Genomic DNA, 16,237 nt, shown 5'->3' with positions numbered 1-16,237 from the left:
CTTCACGACGCGAAAAGGCTTAGCTTGTCACCCAAGGGGTTGTTAGCACTTTAATAAAAGTGCCAAGAAAAAAAAAACGGCTTGGCCGCTAAGCGCACATTTTTAAGGGCAAGTCCACATACAACGAACTACTGATATAACGACCACTTTTCGCGACACTTTCGAGTTCATTATAAACGGGTTCGACTGTATTTTACTTTGACATTAAAGTCAATTTTCGCATGGCGCACCTACTGACATCGATACTCACGTGACATCAGGCTACAGTATAATTCTGGTGACTTCAAGCCCCAGTACGGCTAGTTGTGACACTGTCAGGCACCAAAATATACAAAGTGGCTGCTTCTGCGCACCAACAGAGCCACTGAGTAGGAGTGGCTGCGGAAACGTCACAATATATTGTGAGAGCACTGAGGTGAGAGTCTCACACCATGTCGTGACATCAGGGTGCAGCAATAACCAAAACTAGGTTTTAAAAACATGTAATTAATGTCTGAGCGCACTCACGCTTGCCAGCACATTTTCTAGGCTGGGCCTTGGCCTTTTATCTGATGCAGAAAAATGACAACTGTATATTTTCGTGTCAGTACCCCTTTAACAATGTGCAGAATACGAGCACGAACAAGTCAACGGTCTAGATGCATAACAAGCACCCCTATTCATGAAACCCTCCGCGTATGTTTCTTGGTGTTCATGCATTCGCTAGACCGCACAATATTTCGTTGAAAATAAAGACAGAAGATGCAGCGACTCACCTAAGGAGCTTGAGGATGATCATGTTGTTCTGACAGAGGCTCTCGTTCGTCTTGCTGGCCCCCACGATGTCGCTAATGAACGAGGGCCAGTTCTTGGGCCACTCACGCTTGAGAATCTGCAGCAGGCAACACCAAAATGCACCATCACTTTGAGAAAACCCCGGGCTGCTTCCCGTCTCACGTGCCAAAACTTTTTTGACACTTCCGGCTGTTACCCTCCCACAATGCGAATGAACTCAATAACATTGTCATGAATATAGAAATGTCACTCCAGCACGGGCGTTGAAGTGGCACCTAATGAAGGAAAACAACAACGTTATTGTTGTGGGGCTGAGTCTGGAGCTGTCCTGCTGGCCTGCAATCCTGTGCACTCTGTACAGAGTTAGCTAGACCAGTGCTGACTGACGACCGCTGAATAGATATATTGGGGTTTTGCGTCCCAAAAGGTCGATAACTTTCTATGTTTTATTATGTTACCGGCCCACTGCATGTGTAGCTGCTGCCTTGCACAAACCGCGCCAGAATGTCTGGAAACATTCGACATTATTTTAAGATCATTTGTTAGGCTTGAGCGAGCAAACGCGAACAGCAGAGTTCATTCTCGAACTAACGTGGCCACCAGCAATCAGACTCAAATGTTCGATGCCACATGTATAAATGCTGCGGTTCAGTTTTGATCGACGGCCGATGCTCTGTTCGCCGCTATCAGTGTACAGTGTGTACTGCTGTAGTTTGACTTTCCATTTACTGGCCACAAGTCCGGCCAAATAAAGAGTTTCATCTTGGGCATGCTGACTGCTGCCTTTGTCAACATCACGACCCCGTGACAATATGATTATGAGGGCCGCCGTAGTGGAGGGCTCCGGAAATTTTGACCATCTGGTGTTCTTAACGTGCACCTAATTCTAAGCACACGGCCCTCTAGCATTCTGCACACGAATTAACTCTGAATAAAGAGGAAAGGCAACTCTATAAACCAAATGAGCGCGATGAAACCAGATTTTCAGTTGCTGTTGTTCAGTGCCACAAATGCACTGAAATTCATTAATGTCAACGTTGTCAATGTTGATGGTGCTGATAGAGAAGACAAAACAATATCAACAAAGGCGATGATCTAGTTAAACTAGTGAACTAACTCTGTACCTTAACTGACTTTTGACCTGCTTCTTGGGAATACTTATAACTCCTAACAAGAGAAGCACCTTTTTGCATGGTCCTGAGTAGCATGTAAATCTCGTCAATTCAAACCAGATTTCAAAAGCTAAGCGTACAGACGTGTATACCCCTGAACTGAAAAATAATGTGGCAGAATTTACAATTCGTAAAGTGTGCCACAGCTACTAAACTGCACCATCTGAACAATCATTTGACTCGGCAACGGTTGAGGAATCTCGCGCAAGACGAAGTGCACAACATAGCATGAAAAATCAATCTGCCACAAACTACAGCTTCAGCCAACCAAGAAGTGTTTTGTTTCTTGCTTGTTCAAAACCCTTGGTTCCTTTACACATTGGTTCAACAGAGAATGTGGTGTGCCATGAGGGTGAATGTGCTAACTAATTGACCGGGCACAAAAATTAGTCTGTGAACGCAAATTTATCTTTGGCTTGTCGTGACTATGAGCTATGACCACCAATACTGAAACTGCCAATAATATATGTTCTTAAATTTATATCTACTGATTTATAATACACACACTTCATCAATTTCAAACGCGAAGCAACTTCAGTAATCCAAAGAAAGAAAGTGTCGGTTATGCTATGCATGTTTAAATAGATATTCATTCATGTAGAGCATATCAGGAAGATCACACAATGAAATGAGGCCAAAAGCAAATGCCAAACTGCGTACTTTATCAATATTCAAAATATCAAATATCTGTGCTAGCCAAAGTTTTACCAAAATAATTATGCCCCAGATGACTGACTAACATGCTGTGTTACAACCGAAGGAACTTCTCAAAGACAAAAGCACGAGTAGGGAATTTCCCGCTTCTAGGTCACACACACAAAATGAATGCTGCTAATGCTGTTTACAGATTACCCATGCTTACTTTCCTCATCAAATGCTGTACGTTGAACATCATTTCCAAACAGATGGCATACAAATGTGACCAAAAGCAGCATCACGTCATCAGTTTTGCTGCAATCTATTCACTTCTTATCACCAGCCGTAGTGAGTGACTGATAATGGTGGTAACAAGGAACTGGCGTCATGCCAGCCAGCGAATGCAAAGTTGAAAGAATCATTACGTGACACAGTCCCAAGATGATGCAATCACTTCATGCTTTTTTCCATCTGCCTGGCATCAATCAAGGCTCTCAAAAACGCTTACACTCTAAGCTCATATGAGGAACCTCATATGCGCTCACACTCATTATAATGAAGTCACATCTGACACCTCGTTATATCCTTGTTATGGCCATAAATTCATTATAAGTGTATATCTGTAACACTGAATGACAAGACTATTCTTGATATGCTTCGTTATAACCAATATTTCGTGATATTCGCGTTTGTTATACCAAAGTTTGAGCATAATAGCAACAATGAATTAATGTTTCCTTCATACCGTCTCAACGCCACACACACACACACGAATACACAAGAGCACAGTAGACTCTCGTTAAATGGAACCTGAAGTGACCAGTAAAATATGTTCCGTTTAACAGGAGTTCTGGTTACTGATTGATGAACAGGGGAACAGAATTCATGTACAAAAACCAATCATATTAAGGCACTTGTTCCATTCAAGCAGCAGTTCCATTTAAGAGATTTCCGTTTACAGAGAGTCTGCTGTATAACAAACTGGAGAACTACTGCTGTGCTGAACTTTGCATTACAACACTTCATTTGAACATAAGCACAGAGAGAGTATGAACCTGCAAAAGTAGCAGAGGAACACACACCTGCACAAGGATCATGTTGAGCTTGTTGAGGTACACACGCTCACGGTCGATGCTCTCGGGGTCCGACGAGGTCTTGATGATGAGCCCCACGATGTACTTCTTGATGCCCTCGCACTGGTTGCGCGGAAGCACCCGCCACCGCGTCTTGATCACGTTCTCGAGGATCTGCAGTGCATAGTACTTGGTCTGCTGGTTCTTGGAGAACTCAAGGATGGTGTCCTACCCGCGTCCACGCCTCGGGGTGCTCCTTCAAGGTCGTCAGCACTTCCTGGGCCAACCGTTGCTGTGTGGGCAAAGAAAGAAAGAAAAAAAGTAGGGATGGGCGAATATTCTAGCACTTTGAATATTTCGACAAATATTTCAGTATTCGAATTCACTTCGACACAATTTAAGTTATTCGAAATGAACGAATAGACGCGTATTGGACCGCATGTGACCTGCCTGGTAAGGTGGTTTCATTGCAGTGTGGGGCTGCTATGCCATGAAACCACGTATCCACTATCCAGGGGAAATCCGCACTTTCGCGAAGCCACACTTCAAGGTTAAACGTACATATCACCTGCACCTCGATTAACTATTTTTTGAAGTTTAAAAGCGTCTTATGCGGGCTTATATATGTATATATTTTAAAATGTAACATATCTTAAAGCTTATAACTTTTGCTCTATGACTATTCAAATCCTGCCACTATATTAATTTCCTTCCACTTTCAAACAAAAAATGTACACTCGCACACACCTAGTTACAATTATAAAAAATATTGTGCTAGTTAGTTGGGTCATGACAAAAATGCTCATTTTTCTCTATGATGTGTTATATGTACTATTCGAACTATTCGATTCGAAATTATTAGACAAAATCACTATTCGCTTCGAACCTTAAATTTACTATTCGCCCAACCCTAAAAAAAAGTAATGCGCAGCTTCAACTGACTTAATGTCGTGAAGGCCTCATTAAACAGCCGAGCTGGTGGCATCAGCATGCCTCTCCTCCAATTTCGCCAACGATCCGCGTGCCCTTCGTATATTCTCTCACCGGCACATGTGCTAGAGCGCGTGCTAACATTGGCCGACTCCTTTCACCGGCACAGCCAATGGCGATCCTGCTCTCTCCTCCTCTCCACATCACCTGCTCCGTTCCTGCCATAGCTTTGCCTCTGCTCTCCTCCTCTCCACCCAGCTTCACGCTCTCCCGTCGCGGCCCCTTGTCTACCAGGCTCAGCTCGCTACACTGGGCTTCCCTCTCGCCCAGCTAGCTTTACTCATGCTCTTCCTCTTGTCAGGCTTCGCACTCGCAGCTGGGCTAGAAAGTGAGCACGACGGATCCCCACAGGCTTACCTTGGCTTTAAACAGCTCCGCTCTCAAAAGGGGGGGGGGGAGAAATTAAATGCAATATTTCATTTTCTAACTAGGATTCCCGCCATTCCGTTTTCTTTTCTATGCCTTTTTCATAAATACTACTACAGCTTGTGGTCTCATACGTCTCTCGCTTGAAATTCCTTCATGCACATCTAGTCAACTTCATAATCATCTGTTTCTGGCTGCATACAGTCATTCAATAATTGCACATTTCCGTGAACCCTCGCACTGTGGAATAACCTTCCAGGTGATAGTGTTCCATTAAAGAACGCTGCCGAATTTCGTGAACTGCAACTTCATATGTTATCTTGACTTTGCATAAAAACGTTTTTCATTTCTCTTTTGTGCTTTGTTCTTTTTCCTTTCCACGGAACAAATTTCTTTGTTTCATTTTAAAGAAAGAACACGTCGCCAAAGTTATCCAAAGACTCCCAACCACGTCTCTCATATCTCTAGTGTTGCTTTGCAATGTCAAATTCCATCAATATTGGCCAATAATAAACCAAGTTAACTTCCCCACCAAACTCTCTATGGCTAGGCCGATCATCTGCTGGATATCTTGCTGCAGAAGCCTTCATCTTAGCATTTCTGAATGACACATTCAGACTGTGAAATGAGAAACGAGCAGCAGCCAGCACAAATCATCTTTTTTTTTAAAGTGCTGGTTAGGACTATGCACGCCAACCTTTAAGATTTATGCACTTAAAAACTACACACCTTCAGGTCACAAGGTTTTGCATGCATGATCGTGCTCGCAAGAACACACAACACAAACCTCATCGAGCGCTATTGTCCATGGAAAATCCCCACAGTTGGCCGCTAGGAGCATTTAGTATTAAATAAATAAATAAAGTATCGTTATGAAGTAGCGAACGACGTGACGGATGGTGACAGTTTGCAGCTCCGAAATTCATCGCATTGTGAAGAAGCACAAGACAGGAAAAACGTTCACACGTGATTGACTCACACATGATTTTCACACGTAAACAGTGATCTTTCATACAGTCAGCCAAAATCCTGTCAAATTGCTGTGCATGTGTGAAACACGGCGGCGTCTTTAGAAAAGGTAAACAAGAGGCGTACGCAATTGCCCCTCACTGTTTACTGGCATAATGAAGCGTGCAATTCCTTTGGGCGCTTATAACATAATCCCAACACGGCCTTTCGTTAGAGCAACAACGCACATCACCCACTAGAAACGCTGCCCATTTGTAAACGAACTGTGTTGTAGACAGACAGAGATAATACAGGCAAATAGAACAGATAACTCATATCAGTTGCCCACAATGATGACAGTTACTTGAAAACCAAAAAAATAATATTTGCAGCAGAAAGTTCCTGCCGAAAAATTATCAGATAACCCGTAAGCATTGTATCAAATTACTTGTGATACCCGTACTTGGCATCTTAAAACTGGCCACAAACTGATGTAATTTTTTTGTTATTCTTGTCTAGGGGGGCAAAACTGTACTGGCCTACTCTTCTTCTGCACAAAATGTACAATATAGTTACTGGTTTTGGCAAGTGAACAGTTCTCAACTGAAATACTCTGTTGCCCCCATTGACTTCTTGCCAGTTCAGCCATACAGCGCTATCACCTGGATCACCATCATTATCAGCCTATTTTATGACCACTGAAGCAGGAAGGCCTTTGCAATGATCTCCAATTTATCATATCTCGTGCATGCTGATTCCATCTTATCCCTGCGAACTTCTTGATTTTATAGCTCCATCTAGTTCACTGCTGTCCTCAGCTGCATTTCCCCTTCCTAGGTAACAATTCCATTGCTCTGACTGACCACTGGTTCTGATCTCCTAGATCAGCCCACTTTTTTTCTTTTGGTGATGTAATGTTGTTACAAACCCACATACAATTTTCTTCCCTCCTGGAGACATTTCCAAAGAAATGCGTACGCATTAAAGAGTAATGACAGCTCACCTGTGGCCCTTCACCCGTGTACATGCAGCAGACGACACTGTCCAGCAAGTTGATGTCCAGCTTCTGGGAGAAGTCGAGTAGACGTGCCGCCTGCTCCGACAGCGCATTCATGCTGCCGTTGACTGCACAGAAACCACAACAACAACCAAGGACACACGGTTAGGACACAAGCCTCGCAAACCGCGCACCAACATCCGTGCAGAAGTTCACAAAGCAAAAAAAGAATAAAATAATGTGTACGATGATTTGTGCCAAACCCACGATGTGATTCCAAAGCATGCTGTCAAGGCCCACACACCTGCAACTAACAGTGGTCGCGCGACCCTTTGCAACAGGCAACCGATGTTCATGTCGGATAGTACGACCTACACCCATCGGCACTACGCAGAATTTGCATCTGCTTGCACTGCCACTGTGTCACAAAATAAGCTCACGTACTGTCCCTGTGCATCTGATTGGTTGAGAGGTCTACGACTGAGCTAAATAATAATAATATCTGGGGTTTTACGTCCCAAAACTAAGATATAATTATGAGAGACATCGTAGTGGAGGGCTCCGGAAATTTCGACCATCTGGTGTTCTTTAACGTGCACCTAAATCTAAGTACACGGGCCTCTACCATTTCGCCTCCATCGAAAATGCGACCGCCGCGGCCGGGATCGAACCCGCTACCTTCGGTTCAGCAGCCGAGCACCGTAACCGCTATACCACCGCGGCGGACTACGACTGAGCCAAAGGAGTCTGTTTTAACGCGATAGTGTTAAAGAGCTCGTATGGCAGAAATTCCGCCGTCGGCGTCGGTGTCGTTGGTTGTGAGCGAAAAATCATCATCTGGTCCGTAACCGAAAAATTGAAAAAGCTGCAAATAAAATAAATAATAAAAATGTTGGGTCCGAGTGAGAATCGAACCCAGGCCGTCCGCGTGGCAAGCAGGTGTTCTACCACACAGCCACGCCTCTGCTTGGAGCTGCACTGAAAGTAACTTTCGTGCTTCCCAAAAATACGCGTCCTGTGTACAGGTGTGACATTACGAGATGTAATATCGCAGTAATGTTGCGTGGTACAAGCGTACATTGCCATCGGGCGTCACACCACGTCAATATCATAACGACTTGGTGGTTTAAAGACAGCCACCCATTACAAAAGGCACACACATATTACTGCGCGTATTTCCTTAAGACCACATAGTGGGTGCATCGCAACTTCGAAAAAGTTTCTCGCGCATAATTGCTCCTAGTTTAAAGCATGCTACCCATTACATAAGGCACACAACTTAGTGCGCGCATTCTCTTAAACACTCTTAGTATTCGAAGTGCACACTAGAGGCAGGATATTGCTATCGCGTTCAACTCTTAAAGGCGAAGCTTAAGTGCCCCCTAATTTTTAAAACGAAGTGTCCATTCGCGACCATTTGCAACTAGCCACTTTGCGACTAACCTGGTCGCATGACCAGCGTTAATCGCAGGTGTGAATGAGCCTTTAGGGGGTATTCTGGATTATTTCAATTGCGTGGGGTTCTTTAACATATACCGACATCAACAAAATACGCAGCCGTTTTCACATTTCGGCATGGTGCACCAGTTCATGAAGCATGGTTGTGGTGAATCATTTATTTCATTCTGATGGCACAGCTCTTGGAGCAATCTCTTGGCGTTCTAATACACAGATCTATTTATAGTAAGGTTCCTATTCTGTATCCTACTCACAGCAGCTACACATGTTCTTCCATCCCAAAACAACTCACTGCTACCCCATGCCTAAAATAAAACTACGGCAAATTCACATCTACCTTTACACTTACTTCTTTCTGGAGTATGCTGCCAGCAAAAAATAAAAATACAACTAACACCAAGAATTTCAAATATAAAGAACGCTCATTTGTTCCTTGGATCTAATTTTTTATTGCTTTCTTTTGCCACTTTTTTTATTGGCTTATTGCTTTTTCATATTTTGCACGGGCTTTATAATCAATATAATTTCACAAGCAGCCTACAGTGCTTTACATCCTTCAGCGTTTGTCATTCGCAGTACAGAAGGTCAACTATCGACCTCTGACCCCGTGACCTCTTTGTATGTACCATTTATCACATGTATTGAAATACTTCACTTCTTATCAATAAAAAAGCCAATTGTTGATTGCACATGCCTGGTGTACTTTTAATCATTGTGCACTTCTTTTTCTAAATATGAAAGTTAAATGTATCTGTCATCACTGTGAATTCAACTGCCTCATATGCAAAATAAACAATGGGCCCTGTTACACCTACTATACTATGTTTACACTTGGTGGTGGTACCTTATCTCCTATAAAAGTGATGTATATAGTGTCTTTTGTTCTTTATCTTAGTATCACTCTCCATTGACCGACTTGGGAGATTAACAGTATCATCATCATCAAGTTCAGCCTATTTTCTGTCTACAAAGGTGTTAGCAAAGATCTACAATTTCCCTTACCTTGCGCAAGCAGATTCAGTTTCATGCCTGTGAACTTCCCAATTTCAACATCGAATTTAACGCTCTGCTGTTCTCAGCTACATTTAAACATCAACAGGCATCAATTCTGTCCCTCTAACGGGTGCTCAAATAAACAAAGAACTTCACAGTTGAAGAGCTGCGACTAGTGTAGACGATGCGGACTTTTGAATAAGCTCGGCTTTGCCTTTGCGGCATAAACTTTGTTTCAAACTTACTTCCCTCAACTACCTCGCACACTTCCGACGAGTCCGTAATGAGCCAGCACACAAGCAACGTGGTGAATGGTTTCTAGCTCAGAAAAAAACAAACTGGTTTTTGCACATGAGACAGTTGAATTCACAGTGACGACAGATGCGTCTAACATTCATATTTGGAAAAAGAAATTCCGTAGACTGCACTGCAGCTGAAAGTTACCACCAAACCACTGCACAGCCAGCCAGATTGCGAGCCACAAACTTCACACGGTGCTCAGAAGCACTTGTTCCATTGATCAAACCTTTGATTTGATTTGATCAAAACTTAGACAAGGTTTGATCCCACTTGTGCAGCAGAGGTCGGCGAGGGTGAAAAAAAATTTAATCAAACCTGCACTTTCCCGACTCGTGAAATAATGCTATATGACCATTATATCAAGTCCGTCAAAAGCGTGGGAAAACGAGATTTGAAATAGATTTTCTACCTATCAGCTGTGTCTATACATATATATATATATATATATATATATATATATATATATATATATATATATACCTGACATTTTTTTAGACAACAGCGAATTTTAGAAGTAGTCACCTGTGACGACAGCATAACCGCCACTGAGCTCAATTATTGCAAGCAGAGGATGTAACTTGCACAAGAAATTTGAATGAATAATCAGCTAATTAGGATAAGAAATATTACTAATTCACGTTTTGTTTACTTCAGGGAACACACTACAATTCACATATTATAGCCTGTGATTTCAGAAGGCACATGCGCTCTTAATGAATTTTCAGGGTGATACAAGCTTCAAAACATTCATCTCCAAACTGTGCGACATAATACGTGGGCATTTTAATTTAGTGGTGGAAGGCACTGAACCGACTTTTTTGGTTGAAATATGTAACTAGAACGATGTTGCATTTTTAACACAAATTCGCTGCGCATCTCAAAATCCAAGCCACCCTCGAATACCAGCCCTGAAGGGGCTGAATGAAAATGAACATGTTACAGCCACTGCAGTCACGCACTCTTAAAATGTTTGTACTTAAGTGCTCGTAAATTCTTGTAAGCCAGGTGCCTAATTGTGCCCACGTGACAACAGCATTCGTCAGTTTCGTGCGTCCCTTCATTTTACTAAACCTGTTCATTCGACCCTTTCTGGTTTTGAACACATGCGTGTTTTAGCATCCTTTAGCCTTCCCAACAGGAAAACATCAAATACTAAAGGAACAGATGACAGACAGTGACTGTGGCTGTAAGAAAAAAAAAAAAAAGAACTACACCTTAAACGGTGTAACTATTCAAAAGGTGCTGACAAAATTTTTGTATCTTGTTTTTTCTCTTGCAATAAATAGCTAATGACCCACTTGATAACGACTGGAAAGGTTTGCTCTAGAAGTCATTTAGTTTTTCCGAAAATGAATTTTAAAGACTGGTAGCCAATTCCGGGATCATGCCTTTGAACTGAACTTCTATCCAACCTCTTTACACCCCATCTTTAGGTTTTTAGAAATCCGCTAAAACAACTTCCCAGAGAAGTATCAAACACTTGTCACATGGTTTCCTTCAAGCATGGCGGCCTGATGCTTTAGTGCTAAACAAGTGCCCACAGGCAGCGAGATAATTTTCAGCGTTAGCACGCGCCGGCGCAATCTGGGATGCCATGTAAAAGGAGAACTTTGCATGCGCATCACTAGATGGCGCAGCATGATTACGCAGAAAAGTGTAGCTGCGGCACGCAGCTTTTCCGTGGTGTCGACGTCGTGTGTTGCTAATTGCTTGAACAACAATCGCATTAATGTCAATAATAACAGAAAAGTGGGGCCTGACAGAACTTTTTTTTTGTTTAAATGTCGGGACAGCAGTTAGCACCAGAGTGAGACGACTGCTCAGAGCTGCGTACCTGGCGTCCCAAACGGTGTAAGCGGCTGCTTCATCCCATCAACTTGCACCGACATCAAAGAGGATCACAGGCTGCTTCCCTCCTAAAAACGAAAAAAATTAAAGGTGTTAAAAACAATTACAAAAAGCACCAAATTTCAATAACGTTTAAAAAATTATTAATTATAGTGCAGCTATATGTAGTACACAACACTGGTATAATAAGGTTATAAAAGGTACTTAAAAATTGTCTTTTCACATGCTTCAAGGTTCACTCAAGATCGTTCAAGGCTTAATCCAAGAGCATGTTGGAACATCCTCAAATTTGTACCTAATTTCCTATTTTTCTTGAAGTGCTAGCCAAAACTACAACCAATTTTCCATTTCAGACTAAATCAGCCAAAAGCTTCCCGCGCCAAGCAACACCTGTAACATGATGACTCATCACAATAAAGCTCAAACGACTTGCACGTGAAAGGTCTGTCGCAAAGGACGGAATTTTCCACTCACTAAGAAAGCTTTCTTCCCAGGAAATCTGCACGAATTTTATTCCTAGTGCAACGAGTAGATGTAAATTTTTTCTTTCCTATGCAAACCATGCCGAATTACACAGAAGTGGTTAGCTATTATAACTTGGTAGATACTATCACTCGTCAAACCCGCAACTTTATACTAGCACTAGAAGCTATGAACTGCGAGAAGCGATAACGAAGGACCTTTTTTTTTGTGTGAGCCTCTCCCGTCAATATGCCTGCCTAATCTTAACCACATGGACGTCTTTCCTATCCAGGGAAGCAAAATACTACCGCATGTTTTGAAGCTGGGAGAGATAATCACCACAGCACCAGAGTCAGGGCGTACTAATTTACGACCGCGGCCCGGATGAACAGTGCAGTTTGTGCTAGTGCATCAGACAAGCAATGTTATTAATGTTTGCAGGCAAGCAAGCTAGATCAATGACCTCATTTCCGTTTACAAAAGCTGATGCAGTTCACTCTCCACTCAAGGTATTGTTCGTTCTTTTTAACGCTCCTTAAAAGGGCCCAGCGCATCAGATTACGTGAGCCAACACGAACCTCAAAGAGAGTATTACCTAGTCATGCACCATGACAGGAAGACCATTATTGTAGGCCTAGCTTTCAAAAGAATGGTCATCTGTCACATTTCCACAGGATACAGTGATCACGGATTGAAATGCAACATCAAAACTTTCACTATAACGACTGGTATGTGCAATTTCTCAAGCTAACACCCATCACGTTGAAACGAATCTGGCCACTAAAGGTAACATCTGCTCTTATGTAAGTGTTCCTAGTCGAAATTCCACCGATATGACATAAACTGAAAATGGTGGAAACGGAACTACGAACATTACTTAGCCGTAAACAGTCACGTTTCAATCCGTGATTTATGACGAGGTGCAAGAAAAATTAACGCTCCCCTACAGCCCTTGTTAATTGCCACTCTTGTCTCAGCATCAAGCAGGTCTCTGTAGATAGCTTAGTACATATCAAAACAGACTAAAGAAGCGTCAATACACATTTCTTACTGGCCAAACTCTAAGGAACTAAAGCTTTTGAACACAAATAATGCAGAAAACCATACATTCAGAGGCTTTTTCTTGTTTAGTTGTACAGCTCTTTTGTGCTTTATATAATCGAAGGCACACGTGAAAACTATGCTGAGCCCTCATTTTACGAGACGTGCCGTGGAACATCATTGGTGTTAAGTGTGTCGGTCTTCGTTCATATCATTTCACCATTGTTTGTGTAGTTAGTTGTCCTCAAGAATAGTTTGTAACGTTGAGTTGGTTGGGTTGCAGCTTTGGACCACAGCACAGACTGAAGAGTGCTTGTCTGAAGTCATGTTGTTGCATTCTGAATCGTGCACCACACGCTAACGCAATCTTTGACATTACACCACCGTCGAATTGCTGCCTCCCGACATCAGTGGTACATAGCAAATTAAACGGTATCGCATGACTATTATAACAGCCCAATTCATGATCGATAAGTTGTAACCACACTTCAAACTAGACGACATATGAATGAACTACTTGCAATGTGGCATCGACATACACAGAAACAAGGAAAAAATAAATAAATAAAAACAGGGTCATGCTTACACCTACATCGTCCAAATTTAGATCCGCGGCCTTTTTTGCGCGCTAAATAAAAATCTGGTCGGTGCGAAAATCAAAGCCAGCAATGGGCTGAAACAGCTGCAACACGAAGCTATCCCCGCGAAAAATTCCAGGATGTTCACGAACTGCGCTATTCTACGAAATTCCCGCTGCGCACACGTCCATACGTGTTCTTGCGATCCCAAAAAATCCCTGCCAGAAAACGACAACAGAGTTGTTACGTCATTTGCTAGGTGCACGTTGCGGCCAACAAGAATTTGAATAACGGCTCGTTCAGCTTTCTAAAAAGATCAAGGCTGGACAATTAGGACTGGTCAATGTGACGTCACCCGTTTCTGTTAGTCAACACTTGCTTATCACCCCCACAAGAAATGGCAAAACTGCGTTCCGGCACAAACGCACGTAACTACGGAAAAAAAAAACGTGGCACGCACCACACAAAGACGAGCACTAATTTCGATGCAGTAAAGTGTTTTTGGGGTCTGAAAAGGCTACGAAGCGAGTCAGAGACGCTCGAGCAAAGCCTGAACTGCGCGATCGACACGAGGCAGCATGAAAAATGACGCAGTACCGAGCGAAGATTTTTTAAAACCGTTTTTCTAGAGCACGCCGTTTTGTTTACACGAACACCTGCACGCTTTGAACACCGCAATCCGTTCCGAAAACCTCTGTACCGAACGAAAAAGGAAAAAAAAGAGCTTACGGCGCTGATTTTTTCTTTATGCTCGCATCGGACGCGATGCGGAGATGTGCCCAAATTCTATTGTTCCCGTCCCGAGAAAATGAATGGGAGAAAGTGCGGTCGCGTCAAATTAGCAAGCAGCTATCTCGATCGGGAGAAAACGAACGCTGGATGCTGCTGGTTCGACTCCCTTTTTTTCTTTTCTTTTACCGTAACACGCGTTAGTTCCGTCAGCATTACGTAACTGTAAACGCGATCACCGTTCGGGCATTGTGCAAGCACAGGTCGGGGAAACGCATGCCCGCTAGTTACAGCAGCCAGTCGAAAAAAAAAAGAAAGATGCTACAATGTCGAGCGTGGAAAGGAAAACGCTGGCGCGCGTTGTGTTTTGAGGCCGTACCCAGTGAGACATGATGTTTACCAAGACGACCTTATTAAAAGTGCCAGCAATGACGCTGGCCGAGGGTTCAGCGAAGACAAAGCATCCACCTTGCTAAGCCGGTGTTTGAAATCTCGTCTCGTTTCACAACATACGCGCAGGTTTGGCACTTTAACGGTGCCCACGCAAATTGAGCCGCACGGTCAACGACCACGGTTGGATATCCTAGCAACGAAAAAAAAAAAAAAACGCTCCCGCGACTCCTCTAAAAACGATGGGTCACATCAACCACTGAAGAATCGTCGTGCTTCGTGATTGGGTTCAAGGTACCGCCGAACGCGACAAAAACGAAGCCGAACGAGACGTCCACATCACCTGCGATATCTTTTCTTTCCCAACGCAATCTCGCCGCATAAAAACGCGTCCCACTCACCGTTCCTTCAACCGTCGCTTTCAAAAAAGCGCGAATCCGCTCAAGCGCTCCACGTTCTCTGAGCGCCGGGCACCAGATTTTACGGCCGGCGCTAGCGTAATAGTCGCGCTGGCGTCCAATTCAAAAGTCTAACCCCGGTGTGCGACACCGGAAAATTTACACACGCTTTACGGGCCGCTTTGTCGCTATACATGCCACGCTTTGGTGGCAAGTCAGCGCGGCCCGCACACAATACACCACGACCGACTTACGTTTTATCCAGCGCCGCCGGTGGAAGCCCCCCGGGTAAGAAAAATATTTTTCACGCACTCGACGATCGGGCACTGGGTTCCCGGTGCACACGAAGGGAAACAACACACACCACAGTATATATTTTGACTCTCCACGAAGCGATGTGCTCCCGTACGCAGGCACACACCACTATTCCCCGCACCGCAGACGAGACCAACCACGCACAATTATTGTACCTCCCCTAACCGGTTGGAACTGGTTCCACGTTCGCCGCGCTCGGCAATCTTCGGCTCCGAACCGATGTACACAAAGCGTTTTTTGTCGCTGCGTCGCGTCCGCTGCGTGAAAAAAATAATTACGACGACAAATTACGAATTATCGAGCCTAAACTAGCGCCGGATTCGAGCCGGAAAACGTTTTCGCCCGGAATTGGTACCATTGGAAAATTCCGTCGTCCGCTGCGCCGCTAGGACTTGGGGCCAAGCTGCCATGCCTCGCACGCGTGGAAACGATGTCCTGGCGCGATTCATTTAATCTTCGCCGCTTCGCGACCTTAGTAGCGCTAGTGAGCGGCATTCGGGCTTTAATGATACGCGAATAGACACATCGATGATTTCTCCGAGGCGCGCGAGGAGGCGAACCTTTGCAACTCCATGGATTGGGCGCGATTTGTTATCGCGGTCCCGAGAACCCGAGACTTCGTTCCCCGTGGAAAAATTTCCATTATCGGCCGGCACATTTCAGTTTCCTGACAGCGCCGAGGTTCGTTCCGGCTTCGCCCAAGCTCCAAACCGTCCCTTCAGGCCGGTTAGCTAAGCCATTGCGGCGCAATTTCACGAACAAATTAGCA

General features: G+C 43.8%; 1 pseudogene; it reads right to left on the bottom strand.

Annotated features, from left to right (window-relative positions):
* Positions 1 to 755: 755 nt before the first annotated feature.
* LOC119376817 (exportin-1-like) lies at positions 756 to 15,658 on the bottom strand (annotated as a pseudogene).
* Positions 15,659 to 16,237: the final 579 nt, after the last annotated feature.

This window comes from Rhipicephalus sanguineus, unplaced genomic scaffold (genome assembly GCF_013339695.2).
Source record: "Rhipicephalus sanguineus isolate Rsan-2018 unplaced genomic scaffold, BIME_Rsan_1.4 Seq233, whole genome shotgun sequence".
In the NCBI taxonomy this organism is placed as follows: Eukaryota; Metazoa; Arthropoda; class Arachnida; order Ixodida; family Ixodidae; genus Rhipicephalus; species Rhipicephalus sanguineus.
The sequence above is the reverse complement of the archived record's forward strand: the minus strand, read 5'-3'. Positions and strand labels throughout refer to the sequence as shown.